Here is a 12,935-nt window from a genome sequence, read left to right on the forward strand (position 1 = left end):
AAAAAGTACTCATAATATGGTATGCTCATGTAAGAAAGTGGGGAAATAAGATGAATTTGAATCTGCTTGTACTTAGGTGGGAGGGTATTCTGGAAGCTGATAAAGGTCAGTACCTTAGGAAGCAAAAGTGGGAGGAGAGAAGAGGGGGTGTGGGGAGTGGGGAAGAGTGTTAAGTCTCTTCCATACAACTTCTTAGACAACAGCCTTTGAACTGTGTGATAGCATTGTTTTAGAAAATTAAAATACAACACACGAATAAGTAAGTTTGTCTCATTCGATGTCCATATTAGATGGGTACAGGTCTGGGGGTTGGTTGAGGCATTTTATAGATATCAGAACATCCCAGGCAGCCCTAGGTCTTGGCTGGAACACTACAGGTGGTGGGATTTGAATCCAAAGGCCTGGATTCCTCCTCTAGACCCTCTACTTAATGCCTTTTTCTAGGGTAAGAGATTTTGCATTTACTCAAGGGGCCTTTTAGATAGAATAAAAAGAACTGAATCTCCTGATTTTCCCATAGCATTCTTGGCAACTTCTAGAAAATGGATGTACAAGAATTTAAAAAGCGCACATCACTTCCTCTTTTACAGGCCTAACCACAGGGATTTATGGCCAGTTGGCCCGTCTGTCTGGAGATACCCTTGTTCACTTGTGTGGGACCACCCACCTTGGGTGGTCCCTGCCTATATCCCATAGGATGCCTTGCTTCCTCGCAGAAGCACTTTCTCTGATAACTGGGTGGAAGCCATAACTCCTGAAATGCATTTAGGGCAAAGCTGCAGGGTGGGGAAGCACCCCTGAGACTCTAAGCACATCCTTAGAGATCCTAAGCCAGACTCTGTCTCAGGGTTTCAGAAGTGAAACCAGGCTTTTTGACCCCAGGTTTTTAAACTACAGGAGCTGCATATGACAGGTCCCATCACTTACCCATATGCCAAATAAAGAAACTTGGTGGAAGACAGAAAAAGGAGATTTACTGCATGGGAGCCATAGGAAAATAGCACTTTAGTACATCTTCAGCCATCTTCAAGGCAGACAACTTGCCTTAGTTAAATATGGATAACTGGGGGCAGGGAATGAGAAAGATATGCATAGTTAAAACAATTCCAGGTCACAGGCAGGGTCAGAGGGGTCAGAGGTGGTTTCAGGTGTTCTAACAACCCATTGTCTCAGGATGACTCAGCTGAGGCCTAGTTACAATAAGAGTCATTGGTCTCTGGCAGTTGGTCCAGCCCTTGCTGGACTCCAATATGGGCTCAAAGTGACTACAGGAGAGAATGGCTAAGGATGGAGACACAAAGACAAAATGGAGACGTTATGGATGTCCAAATAAATAAATAAAAGAATTTTATAAAGTTTTAAAAATATTTTTAAAAGCTTTTAAGTTGCTTCTTATATCCAGGCCTTGAACTTGAATTAGTCCAATCTCCTTTCAAAGGCAGGAGAAAGCTGTTCATGGGTTCCCAAGAGTATGCCTTATTCTCAGTGTTCACGGAAGAGGAGAAGGGTACAGGAGAGCAGGGGGCAAATGGAAGACCATTAGGAAGATCCAATCCTAGGACTGCCTACATTCTTGGTCTTGACAGTACTGTTCATCAGCTTCTGTATCTACATCCGGTAAGGAAGCATCTGCTGCAGGCCACTACGTTCACTATCAAAGTTAAGTTAGGATTTCCATATCTGAAATGAGAACCACATTCATTTGAATGCTTCAAAAATATTTCACAGAAGATGCTTTGCAGCGTGGTTCCCTTGAGGTGCTATCGGTCGTGGAGGGTATGCTGAAGAAGACCATGGACCTGGTGGGCTTGGCTGTTTGCGACACTCCACACAATAGACAATATTGTAACAAAGATTCTTGATGTTCTTGAGCTACTCCCTAAAAATGTAGCATACAGAAAATACACAGAACAAATGACAAATGAGAGGCTCAATATGGTTAAAGCCGAACCAGATATTAACAAATTAGAAGACAAACTTCAGGGAGGCCGATTAGAAGAGGCGATTCTTCAGGCTGAAAAGGAGCTAAGTCTAGTAAGAAAAATGTTAGACTGGAAACCATGGGAGCCATTAGTGGAAGAGTCTCCTGCTAACCAGTGAAAATGGCCAAGATAAGGATTGTTGAAAATCTTTGATGGGCTAATGGGAAACTAATATAATTAAATGTTCTGTTAAATTAAAAAATATTTCACAGAATATTAAGACTTGAATAAGTGTTGGACATCCCCAAGCAAAGCCCTTTTAGTTCATAGACAGTTATCTTAGGGAGTGAAACCTTTCCTAATCACTAACCATCAATCACATCAGCCATCAAACATGACAAACATGGCCATGGCACCGTTTGTGATGGGAATGCATTTATCTGTTAGATAATGAATGGACACATGTAAAATAGGTCATGCAATTGCCAAGGATGTAAATGAGTCCCACCACTATGAAAAACAGTATGGTGAGTCTTTAAAAGATTCAAAGTGGAAGTACCATATGCACCAGCAATACCAGTACTGGCTAGGCACCCAAAGGAAATGGCAAGGCAGCTGTAATCCTGTGTTCATGACACCACCATTCCATTCACAATAGCCTAGAAGTGGAATCAACCTAAGTGGATGAGCACATGAAGAGAACATGACGTACAACAATGGAATACTATTCAGCCATAAAAAAAGAATGAAATCCTGTCAGTTGCTACATGGATGGAACTGGAGATCACCATGTTATATGAAATAGTCAAACAAAGAAAGACAAGTACCACATGATCTCATCCATATGTAGCATCTAAAACTGTAGATCTGAAAAGTTGAGAGTGTCATGGTTGTTCCCCACAGAGGCTGGGGACTGTGGGAGGAAGGTTTATCAATGAGTGTTATTATACTTAGATAGAAACAAGAAGTTCTTCTATGCTGTTGCATAGTAGGATGACTATAAAATAACACTAATGCACATTACAAAAAGCCAGAAGAATGAATTTGTGAGTATTTTGAGGAGACATTCATTTAAACTGATTTAAATGATAATGTATACAGCATGAAAACAATACATAGTACCTCATAAATGTATACAATTGTTATGTTTTTATGCATCAGTTAAAAATAAATTTTGAGCTGCAGGTAGCTCAGTGATAGAGTGCTTGCCCAGCATGCTCAAAGCCCTGGATTTTGTCACAAGAACTGCAGAAATATAAAATCAAGCAAGCAAGCAATAAGTAAGTAATAAACTAACAACTAAAGTCAAGATCACAATTTTGATAATACTATTTCTGCATTTCTAGTGTTGGATATATCAGGATAATGCACCAGCAAATGTGTGAACACACACACACACACACACACACACACACACACACACACACATAGAGGATCCAACCCTAGGACTTCCTATTATCCTGGTCTTGACACTGTTGTTTATCAGCTTCTATCTCTACATCCTGTAAGGAAGCATCTGCTGCAGGCCACTGAGTTCATTATCAAAGTTAAGCTAGGATTTCCAAACCTGAAACAAGAACCACATTCATCTGAATGCTTCAGAAACATTTAATAGAATATTAAGACTTGAACAGGTGTTGGACATCTCTCAAACAAAGGCATTTTAGTTCATAGGTAAGAATCTCAGAGAGAGAAACCTTTCCCAATCACTAGCTGGTGGGAAACCTTGTCTTCAGCGAAATCATTTGAACATTCCTTATGGAATCAGAACCAGGTCAATCATTGGGGAGACTGTACCTTCCATTTGTATTAAATATCAAATCACTAAGAACAGATTTTGTACATGGTAATCTCTACAGAATTGCCCAAATATGTCACAGACTACCAGCCATCAAAAGTGTGGTCTTTTGGTAAGAACATTAAGCGAGTAAATATTTGCTTACTGCCTTTTGGGACTTTGTGATGAACTTCTTACCTTCTGCAAGCCTCTTTTGTAAAGTGAAACCTTAGAATCTGTTCTGTCAATTAAATGAAATTATACATATAAAGGCATTTAGTATTGTTTCTGAGACATCTTAAGTGTCAGGTAAATATTGGCAGCTATTTTTATTGCTGTGCTATTATTGGTGCTGGTAGGCATGTTATTATATGGCTTGATTCACATGCCATGCAAATAGCCATCCCTCTCCCTGCCCTGCCCCTTTCCTCTTAGCAGGAGTCTTGTGTCCCCACTCAGAGTCTCTGTGACTCAACATTTGTTGCCATACCTAATTTATTTACTCTCTTGGACTCCAGGATTTATTTTTGTTTTTTCTTTTATGTGTCAGTATTGGGGCTTGAACTCAGGGTGTAGTACTCTTGCTTGGCTTTTTAGCTCAAGGCCTGGGCTCTATCACTTGAGATCTACTTCTGGCTTTTTGATGGTTAATTGGAGTTAAAAGTATCACAAACTTTTCTGTAAACCTCAGATACCAGCCTTCTGAGCACTGGATTATAGTTTTGTGCCACTGATGCTCAATGGTTTGAAAGTTTTTGTCTACTGAACTATTGAGAAGTAATTGAAAAGTAATTCCATTTCCTAGGTCCAGTGGGATTTTAAAAAACCACCACAAGTCCTTTCTCCATTATTGGAATCTGTGCCTAGGTTTGATGGAGGAAATGATGTGCAACCTACAATCAGGATCTTAAGAAGCCCAGTGTTTTCCACTGGTGTTCTCTGAAATGTCCACTTAACAGGTAGCTAAGGATCCAGCCATGGAAGCAATGTCATGTTAGACCAGTCAAAGTCCACACTTGGGACAGCAGAAACCACCTGAGTGACTCAGACTAGACTAACAGAAGAGCCACCTACCTGAGCCCAGACGAATATCAGATTCTTCAGCAAATAAATGATGGTTTTCTTATTCAGTAATGGATTAGAGACAAACTGGGTTCTAGAAGTGAGTAAATAATATAACAAAACTTTGAACCAGTTAGGCTGAGTGTGGAAAAGTGAAGAGTGCTTTAGTAATGGAGGAATGGCAACCAGGCTCATAATGGAGATAGGAGATCCTCATTCAAGGTTCATAAAAGGCAGTATGTATTATGTAATATCAGAACAACTGGAGAAAACATCACCTGTGGCAACTTAGAATAACCAAGTAGTTAATGATTGGGGTACCTCTGGTTAAGAACATCTTTACATTTCCTTCCAAGGGCTATCTCAATGTTTTTAGCAATGTATGATAAAATACTCAAGAGAGGGGTGAAAAAGGAAAAATGGTTGGGGGTTCAAGCAGCTTTTAGAGGAAACATAGAGGTTTTAGGTCTTAGTGAGTTGGAAAGTAAAATTCAGCTAAACAAAATAGTCTGGCATGGCCAAGTCAAAAGCGATCTTCCTTAAAATAATGTGTGCTGTGGCTTTTGGAGCATGAAATGGACACTATCTAATTCATGAGAGTGATCTGGTGAAGACATGACCAGCTCAGATGAAAAGAAACAAAGACACATCACACAGAGAAGAGAACTCACTAGCATTTCCATGAGCAAAGAGATGGGGAGACACTAACCACAGACCTTTCATAAGGAAGAGAGAATAAGTCGTCAGAGCCCCGCAGGCCGAATTATGAGACACCCAGAGTAACAGATTTAAGAATCACTCCAGAGAACAGAGCTAAGGTCAGGAAGATGATTATCCCTGAGTCAGCTGATTTTAGCATTCTTGTGTACCACTAACTGCCAGGATTTCTGTCAATCCTCTCTCTAACATGAGTGCCTATTCCAGTATCTATGGCTGCTTTGCCATTACAGCTTGGTAGTGAGGAACCTGGCTGTTCAGTTCAGAAGCCTCCAGATCAAGGGGAACTGCTTCTTTCAGGAGCCTTGCCTGTGTCTGCAACTGCTTAGTGCCAGTACTGAGCTTGATCTTTGAGCCTGGGTGCTGTCCCTTAACTTTTTGCTCAAGGCTGGAGCTCTACCATTTGAGGCACAACTTTTTTGCTGGGTAATTGGAAATAAGAGTCTTACAGACTTTCCTTCCTGGGCTGGCTTTGAACCACAATCCTCAGATCTGAGTCTCCCGAGTTTCTAGGATTATAGGCATGAGCTACCAGCGTCCAATAATCAGTGTAATTTTGCATGGGGAAATACTATAAATCATCATGGCCAATGGAATTGTAATAACCAGCAGGACCCGGATAATCAGAGTGGCCCCATTGCCTGGCCCCCCTAGAGGGGATGGGGAGGGGGGCATCAAGAGGCCGGCCTCACAGCTCCAAAGACCAGGCCACCCGAGGGGGCGTGGCATCGGGGCTGATGTCACCGCCCCACAGGGGCGTGCTGCCTGAGGAGCATGCCATGCCACCGGAAGGGGGTGGGGCGCGGCCTGTATATAGGCTGCATGTTCCTAGTCCGAGGGGAGTCCCCAGGAGAGGAGAGTGGGGGAAAGACTAGGAGTCCTGAGGGGTGTCTTGGGGAGAGGAGGGGAAGGAAGAAGTGGAGCATCACAGAGGGGAGACAGGGAGTGGAGAGAGAGACAGCAGGAGGGGACAGCCTGCTGGAGTAGAGCAGGGCAGGCCTGTGGAGGGCAGGGCAAGCCTCGAGAGGCCATTTGGGACCTCCTCCAGAGGTCATTTGGGGCTTGGCAAGGAAGTCATTTGGGGCCTCCTCCAGATGTCATTTGGGGCCTCCTCGAGAGACCATGTGGGGCCTCCTCCAGAGGTCATTTGGGACCTTCCTCTAGAGAGGCCTGTGAGAGGCGCCTCCCGGAACAGGGCAGGGCAGGCCTATAGAGAGTCGAGAGGCCTGCAGTGAAGGGAAGAAAAGGAAAAGCCTTCCCCTTTGGAGTTTTGGAGCTTTAGAGCTTTGGAGGTCTGAGGTTTGGAGGTTTGCAGACCAACTAATAAAGGTTGGGCTGCCTGTTAGAGGCTTAGAGGTTTGGTGGTTGAGGCTGCTCTTGGTTCTGGGTATCTAGCCCAGGACAAGGTAGTCACAGGCCCCTTTTCTGGTGTAAATAGTGTAAATAAATTTGTTTGTTATCTTTAGCCGTGCCTCGATGGATTGTCTCACTCTTTAAAGGTCATAAGTGAATGAGGCAGATTAAAAATATTATTTGCTATTCTTCCCACCAAGAAATAAAGTTTATTGCTACCTTGCTACACCTACATACTACCCACATTCCCAACAAAAAAGAAAAGAGAAAAAAAAACACCTGGTCCTAACTTGCAACATGCTTTAATGATAATGTTTGTGTATATAGTATGTGTACCTATCCAGGTAGCAATGACGGAGAGGCAAAGAAGGAGTTCCTCCAGTTATTCTAGGCTCTTGCAGGTAATTGCAAGTGACAGAGTGAATGACAGTAGACAACACCAGTCAGCTCTGGGCCTTTAATAGGATGCTGGAATAGGGTTGGGCCTTGGGGTTCAGCACAGGGTTCAAGTCCTAAGTGTTACTGTCCCTGCAGTAGGAGACAGTATTCAGGGGCAGAGGAGATCTGCCATTGGTGTTGGTCTGTCCCTTCACTCTGGTCAGTTTCACCCTGGCTACTCAGCTTGCCAGCCTTACTGTTTACTGTTGCCAGGCAGTGTGTCTCCAAGTTGTTCACAAAGTGAGTAGCCAGAGGAAGAAGGGACAAGGGTATCTGGACCAATCACAGTAGTTCCTCATGTTTGCACCAATCATCATACAAGTCCATTATGCAAATGAAGAATTGTATATGCACCAGTCACAGTTCTTCTGCTGGGCTGATGTGCATACAAATACACAACCATTCTCCTCCCAGCACTGCCATCCTCTGGGTGGGAGTGGCAGTTATAGAAGTTGGTCTTCGTTGAGCCAAAATCTGGTTCAGGCTGCTTGCTGGGACAGCACCTTCTGGCATTGGAGTCATGCTTTGGGTGTTGACATAAATGTAGTCTGCCTACCTGGTTGGCAGTCATTTAGTTGCTAGATAGGCCCTAGAAAAAGGTGTAGCAGTTGTCAATTTGGGAAATAGGCCTCCTCTGAACCCAATATTGCATCACATTTAAAGAAAAAGTGAAAACTTATTTTTTGAAAATGTTTTGTGTTTCAGTACTAGAACTTGAACTCAGAGCAAATATCCCTCACTTAGCCTCTTTTCCTCAAAATTGGCACTGTACTATTTGAGGCACACCTCTACTTCTGACTCTGTGTGTGTGTGTGTGTGTGTGTGTGTGTGTGTGTGTGTGTGTGTGTATGTATGCAGTCCTGGGGCTTGAACTCAGTGCCTGGGTGCTATCTCTGAGCTTTTTCTCTCAAGGCTAGTGTTCGACCACTTTGGTGGTTAATTAGAGATAAGAGCCTCATGGACGTGTCTGCCTGGGATGGCTTCAAATTGTGATGCTCAGATCTCAGCCTCATTACAGATCTTAGCTAGGATTATAGGTTTGAGCCACCAGTGCCCAGCATAAAAAATACAGACTTTTAAAAGGGTGCTTACAACAAAGGTTTACCACTCAAACTCCTTTAACAGTACTTAACAGTGCTCTAACAATGCAGATCTTCTGTCCCAGTGTTAAGTAAGTCCATATTATCTGTTCATTTGTGCACATCACATAACACACACAGATAAAATAGGTATATATATATATATATATATATATATATATATACATATATATATATATATTTGTAATATATAATTTATTTTTGCAGTGCTGGGGATGGAATCCTGGGCCTTGTACATTCTAAACTCTACCACTGAACATAAAGCCCCTTTCTTTAAAGAATAAAAGCCCAGAGTTCAAGTCCCATGACAGATTCCCTCCCCCCAAAAAAAGAATAAAAGGTGCCAGAATGCATTGTACAGATTCCAGGCGAGGCTGTTTGAATTCCTGCATCTTCCACACCTCTCTTAAATACTGCTACTGCCACTACCCTGCTCATGTGGCCAAATGAACAGGATCCAAAGTATTCCAATCAATATTGCTACTGACTGCCAGATATATGAGTGAGGACATTGTATGCCATCATGATCATGGTCTTGTGGACCGGTCAGAGCAATGCAATGGCCAGAGTGACCCCAGGAAAAGGAACACTAGAGACTTTCCAGCTAATGTCAACCCAATTACTCAATCACAGGATAGTGGGCAAATAGATGACTACTCTGTACTACTAAGTTGCAGGACATCTAATTACATAGTTATAGTTATTAAGACACAAGAAATTGCCATTGCTGTCACCAGTGACCTAGTTTCAAAAATGTAAAGAAATGTGATACTGCCCAGCATGATTTCACCAGACCTCCCTTCCTGCAGCTCTGCTAACACTGCAGACTCAGGAGCCCTACAGAGGACCCACCTCATGACAGCATGCACACATACACACAGACCTAGGAAGCGTGGCAATCTATTGTCACTTGGGCAGTCATACTCAGCTGATCATTGCTTTGTTGTGGTTGTTGTTGTTGCTGTCACTTTTAACTTATCAATACTTGGGCTTGAACTCAAGGCCTGGGCACTGTCCTTTTGCTTTTTTTGCTCAAGGCTGGTCCTTTACCACTTGAGCTATACCTCTACTTCTCACTTTTTTGCTGGTTAATTGGAGATAAGTCTCATAGATTTTCCTACCCGAGTTGGCTTTGAACTGTGATTCTCATTTCTTAGCTTCCTGAGTAGCTAGGATGACAGATGTCAGCTACTTTATGTGGGAACCAGCTTTTGATGGTACCTGTGGTGGGTCTGAAATCCTGCTTTTCAGGTAGACAGCCAGGTAACGCCCACACTACAGGTCTGCAGTCCATGTGGAATGGCCACAGTCAAGTGAGACTGCCTGAAGCCTGGCAGGGCTCAGCCTTGGCTGTGTGTTGGATTCACATGGAAGCTTCACAGGATGGTGACTACTTGGCACCATGCCCAGAAATTCTGGCCTAGACTAGGGTATAACCTGGGATGGGGTTTGGTGTTTCCAGTCAGTAACCCAGGCTGAGGTTCCCTGCATTAAACATACTGGTCTTGGTACCTTGGGAAGGGTACCTCACTAATTCTGGAGATTGCACCTAGGCCTTAGTAAAGGAACTACTCTTACCCTCTCATTTGGTAGAAGCTACTAGAATAAGGCTTCCAGGAAAGAGTAGAAGGTAGTGGCCAGAGCATGTGCTCTAGAGTTGGAAGCACAGAGTAGCCATAGGTGCATAGTCCTGGCCATCCTGAGCCTGCCTCCCTCACCTTCTCCTGTAAACAAGCCATCTCTGTTAAAGGAGATATCCACCAGCTGCCTGGTTCCAGTTAGAGATTAAGTCAATGGAAACTATTATTCATAAATAGGGCATCAATGGGTCTGAACACCAGTTTCAGAAAATTAACACAATTGATAGCTGGGATTAATGTTTGCCAAAAGAAACCCCCAGATTGGAAGACATCCTTTCTGAGAATGCTAGACCCTCACCCTTACCTGTGATGTTTAATGTCACTGTCAGATTTGCTCCTGATATGAAGCCAAGACCAGAGAATCGCTTCATGTTAAAGATTCTAAGAGTACAAATCTAAATATTCTAGAAGTTAACATCCTTTTCACAATGAACACTTTCTGTGTTGCAAAATGAAATAATTTTACTTAAAAACATACTCTTCTGCTTATATAACAGGGTATGTGAAATAACCCCCACATCACATCAACCAGGAGCTGGAGAGGTGGTAGATTTATTTGTTCACATTTTTTAAAAGCAATTTTGTAAATAATTCTTGGGAGGTTTGGTTTTGCTCTGCTGCTCATGAAATTTGTAATGGCTTCAGGACAAGACAGACTCAAGCCCTTAGTCATTAGTATGGGGTGAGTTTTATTCTTGTTGTTGTTTGATGGGAGGGCAGGGCAGGGTAAGGTTCTGTCGAGATGACTATATGCGAGAGCCAGACAAAGATGGTTACATTTTGAAGGCTCAGTTCTATGTCCATTGGCTCTGTTTTTTGGCCTGTGAAGAGGTATCATGGTAGGGAGCATATAGCAGAAGAAAGCCATTCACCTTGTGCCAAGAGAAAGGGGAAAAGATAAAGGAACTTGGCTTCTACAGTCCCCTTTGAGGTCATACCCTGGCTGACCCAGAGACCTCCCAGTAGGCTCTTAAAGATTCTATGACCTCCCAGTAATACTAACCTGGGGCCCAGCCTTGGACACATAGCTTTCCTTTAGAGACTCAAGATCCAAACTGTATGAGAAAGGGGGCAGGGTAGAGAAGAAAAGGAGACAGACAAGGAGGAGGAGGAAGAAGAGGGGGAGGAGGGGGAAAAGGACGAGGAGGGGGACGAGGAGGAGGAAAAGGTTGTTGTCATTATAGTGGACAATGAAATGGGAGTAACCAGAGCCTGAAAAGAAAGTTTCCTATATCACATCACTCTCTTCTCACTATATCATGTCTTTCCCTACTGGATATTCTTCATCTGTTCCTGTATTCCCTTAGACCTGTGATCTTTTTAAATGACTGAAGTACCAAATGTGACATATATCCAAAAGTGAGAAATGCACATCTCTCGTCCTACCCACACCTTGGATCTTGGTCTTCACCATTCAGTGTACTTCAGAACTACTTGAGAACTTATTAATGAGCAAATATTCCTGGGACCCATGCTACGCACCTGATGGACCAGGCCTGAAGGATGGAGTCTAAAAATCAATCTCGTTAACAAGTCCCCAGTGTGCCAGTGCCCACTGAGTTCTCTAAGGTGCTCTGCATCCAGTTGGCCTGCCCTGCTGTGACAGGACTGCTCTGCACACTTTCATGTTTGTCTGTGTAAGCCTGCTCTCTGACATGGAACACATGCATATAATACACACGCCTAACATTAGATAAGTTAAGAGAAGGGTTAGAACCTTCCTGCAGACTATTTCCTGCAGTGTTCGCCTGCATTCCCTTCTCCATCTGCAGACCAGCCTGCACAGTAAAACGAGGCCACACTCAATACTAGTGACAGGCTAGATCTGGCTGGTGCTCATTTGCAGGTGGCAGATTAGGCTTCCAGCTGCCCAAAAGTAGCCTTGTACCTGTTCCCTGGGGCAATTACTATTTTGTGGTGAGTAAATATTCTGAAGGGTATCTCTGTGCCTCAGCAGACAGAATACCAAGACTGGTTCCCTACTAGAACCAGAACCTCGACCCTGGCAAGGATGGCAAGGTCTTTGGGGGCAAAACAGGCCTGAATTGAACCAGTACTCCTTTCTGTGAACTATGTTTTACTTTGGGCAGTCAACTTCTGATCCTCAATTTTCTCACCTGTCAAAAAGACAACAAGCTTCGTTCATAAATGTCATGAAAGCTCAATAAAATGTCCCAGAGTAGGCTTTATATGCACACAGAAAATTCATTCAGTTGGCAAGTGTTCATTGAGCATCTGTTTCTGCAGCTAGATGGACTGCTGTCAACCACATTCCTAAGGAGCCAGAGTGAAGAGTAAACAACAAGACTTTCCCTGCTTGATGGAGTCCTTGCTTGGAGGTGGCCATCATTATCATTATCTGCACCCCAGGGCTGTAAATTGAAGTGATCTATGTGAATTGATGTAGATCAGAAAAACAGCAAGACATACCGGCACCTTCCCTCGGTGTCACACAATAGATGGTCCAAACTTATGGAATCCATCACAGTCAAGGTGTTGAATAATTCAGGTTTCTATATACTAGATAAATATAATATAATATAATAATTATATAACTATAATATCCACCCAAACTTTCAATTCTTTCAAGTGAAAACTGTGATAGCTAGCCAAGTGCTGGGGGCTCACACTTGTAATCCTGGCTACTCAGGAGGCTGAGATCTACAGATCATGGTTTGAAGCCAGCCTGGGCAGACAAACTTGTGACACTCTAATCTCTAATTAAGCAGTAAAAAGCCAGAAACAGAGGTGTAGTTTAAGTGGTAGAATGCCAGTTTCGAGTGAAAAAAATCAACAGCCAGGGTGAGGTCCTGAATGCAAGCCCCAGTTCTGGTACCAAAGAAAGAGAGGGAGAGGCAGAGAGAGGGAGAAAGAGGATTCAGTTGCATGTGCTTGTCACCATGGAGGACATATTGTCATTCATCTT

General features: G+C 43.1%; 1 pseudogene; it reads left to right on the plus strand.

Moving 5' to 3' along the window:
- The first annotated feature begins 1,775 nt into the window (after positions 1 to 1,775).
- On the plus strand, positions 1,776 to 2,115 carry LOC122108418 (annotated as a pseudogene).
- Positions 2,116 to 12,935: the final 10,820 nt, after the last annotated feature.

The sequence above is a fragment of the Dipodomys spectabilis genome, unplaced genomic scaffold, assembly GCF_019054845.1.
Source record: "Dipodomys spectabilis isolate Male_0828 unplaced genomic scaffold, ASM1905484v1 ptg000059l, whole genome shotgun sequence".
NCBI classification, from domain to species: domain Eukaryota; kingdom Metazoa; phylum Chordata; class Mammalia; order Rodentia; family Heteromyidae; genus Dipodomys; species Dipodomys spectabilis.